This window comes from Schistocerca piceifrons, unplaced genomic scaffold (assembly GCF_021461385.2).
Source record: "Schistocerca piceifrons isolate TAMUIC-IGC-003096 unplaced genomic scaffold, iqSchPice1.1 HiC_scaffold_1416, whole genome shotgun sequence".
Taxonomy (NCBI): Eukaryota; Metazoa; Arthropoda; class Insecta; order Orthoptera; family Acrididae; genus Schistocerca; species Schistocerca piceifrons.
Window position 1 is genome coordinate 300,001 of NW_025727254.1, and position 2,500 is coordinate 302,500.

At 58.2% G+C, this 2,500-nt stretch overlaps 1 non-coding gene across 1 annotated transcript in view; it reads left to right on the forward strand.

Annotated features, from left to right (window-relative positions):
* The first annotated feature begins 1,769 nt into the window (after positions 1 to 1,769).
* LOC124733877 overlaps positions 1,770 to 2,500 on the forward strand; it is a 1,909-nt gene continuing 1,178 nt past the window's right edge. The window contains exon 1 of the ribosomal RNA XR_007009189.1: positions 1,770 to 2,500. This exon is cut by the window's right edge and continues 1,178 nt beyond it. This is a non-coding gene — a ribosomal RNA (small subunit ribosomal RNA).

The following is a 2,500-nucleotide window of genomic DNA, read 5'->3' on the forward strand; positions in this document are numbered from 1 at the left end:
ATACGACTCGTTCAATTACTGTAGTGTTGCCCACCCGCAACCCTCGCAATATAGTTCGCTACTCGCACTGCCCGCACCCCTGTGTATCGCTTCATGTTAAACACCTTGCAAGTCTTGCTCACTTTCCACATGCTCCTGCTGTACACTGTAATGTGGATGGCAGCAGGACGTACATGCCGCCCCTCCCCACGTCCCCACCTTGCCCCCTGCCTTCGCAAGCTGGTTGGTGAGAAGTTTGCATGTTCAATGCCCTTCGCATGCGACGTACTCAGGCTACGTTGTGGTGCGGCCTGTGTCAACTGTCCGCTGATGTCGTACGCGTGAACCACAATCTGTACTGCACATTCGTCCTTATGTACTGAATGATACATCGTGGCACATGTGTGACCGCACAACGACTGCGCCCAAAAACGGCGGACCATACAGTGCAAATATTGTGCACGCAGCTACGTGTCGTCTCCCTATGAGAGCTGGATTGCAGTGTGGTACGCCATAGAGACGTGTGGGAGGAACGGACGCCGTGGATGGCGATCAGCATGAGCTGTCTGTTGATGTATTCGGACCTAGTCGTCTCTCCTCACACACCGTGATGGCATGGTGCACCGCGTTCCATATCTGCGACATGCTACAGAGGCCGGTTGACAGTCGTTCGAGCAATGGACATCGCATACGTACGGGGGCCACCTTCCACGTATTGTCTAGGCGTGCACATTTTGTTGCGTGTATGTGGGCAGACGTAGTGTGGCGTGACACCTGACACAGGCATGCAATAATCGTTGAAGTTGCAAATGGCGATGGACGCCTGCGTTTTCTGGTGAAGTTACGCAAATGAACAAATGGTAACCTGTTGTGGTGCGGTTGTTCTCGCTAGGGGTGAATCGGTGATGGCGACGATAGGTTGAGGTACTAACCGGTTGTTCCAGCGATACCCACCATGCCGACGAAACTGAACGGCATCTGGGTGTGAAGCGATACGCGGCGGTGGCTGGGTGGGACCGTCCCCGGCCGGTGAGGGGGCGCCTCCCGGCGTGCTGGCCGCGCGGTGCGTGGGCGCACGCGCTACAGCCGGCTGGTGGGGGCGGCCAGTGGCAGGCGCGCCGGCCGACGGACGCGGCAGGCGTCGCAGCTGCGCGCCGGCGCACCCTGCGCGCGGCGCCGTGCGGCCAAAGTAGGTCCTCGCGGGCCCGGTGCGAAGCGCGGTGGACATCTTCAGTGTGCTGGTCCGATTGAGGACTGTGTGCGTTGAGGATGCGCCGCCGCCCGGCGCTCGGCGCCGCGACGCCGTCTGCTGCTCGGTCGCCCCAGCGGTTCTCGCTGGTGGTTTGTATCGCAGCTGTGCGGATGTGTTGGCGCGTGCGCTGTGCTGGGAGAGTTCGCTTCGGCACCCAAGTGGGGCTTTTGTCCTTCTGTGGCGCTGGCGTTGGAGCTGCCGGTCACCGTAGGTGGCGCGTGTTGTCTCCCGCCGGCAATGCCACGACAGCACGCTCCCGGGCCTCTGTCGGCAGCGGCAAGCTCAGTTGGGAGCACGGGTGGTCGCACCGAAAGCGTCTACTCGCCTAACTCCGGGCGATTGCGCCTCTCTCGAACCCGACCAAGTACTTGGGACGGCGCTGCGCGCCGCCGGGACCTGAGAGGGTTTCGAGGTGTATTGTGCAGGGGAGCTCAGCCTCCTCCTGTTTGCAGAATGATTGAGCGGACGCTTGCGTGTTCGCGCGGGCCCCCGGGACACACTCCCGGGCGGCCGGCTGCTCAGCTCTAGTTGACGCAGCTCCCTGGTTGATCCTGCCAGTAGTCATATGCTTGTCTCAAAGATTAAGCCATGCATGTCTCAGTACAAGCCGCATTAAGGTGAAACCGCGAATGGCTCATTAAATCAGTTATGGTTCCTTAGATCGTACCCACGTTACTTGGATAACTGTGGTAATTCTAGAGCTAATACATGCAAACAGAGTCCCGACCAGAGATGGAAGGGACGCTTTTATTAGATCAAAACCAATCGGTCGGCTCGTCCGGTCCGTTTGCCTTGGTGACTCTGAATAACTTTGGGCTGATCGCACGGTCCTCGTACCGGCGACGCATCTTTCAAATGTCTGCCTTATCAACTGTCGATGGTAGGTTCTGCGCCTACCATGGTTGTAACGGGTAACGGGGAATCAGGGTTCGATTCCGGAGAGGGAGCCTGAGAAACGGCTACCACATCCAAGGAAGGCAGCAGGCGCGCAAATTACCCACTCCCGGCACGGGGAGGTAGTGACGAAAAATAACGATACGGGACTCATCCGAGGCCCCGTAATCGGAATGAGTACACTTTAAATCCTTTAACGAGTATCTATTGGAGGGCAAGTCTGGTGCCAGCAGCCGCGGTAATTCCAGCTCCAATAGCGTATATTAAAGTTGTTGCGGTTAAAAAGCTCGTAGTTGGATTTGTGTCCCACGCTGTTGGTTCACCGCCCGTCGGTGTTTAACTGGCATGTATCGTGGGACGTCCTGCCGGTGGGGC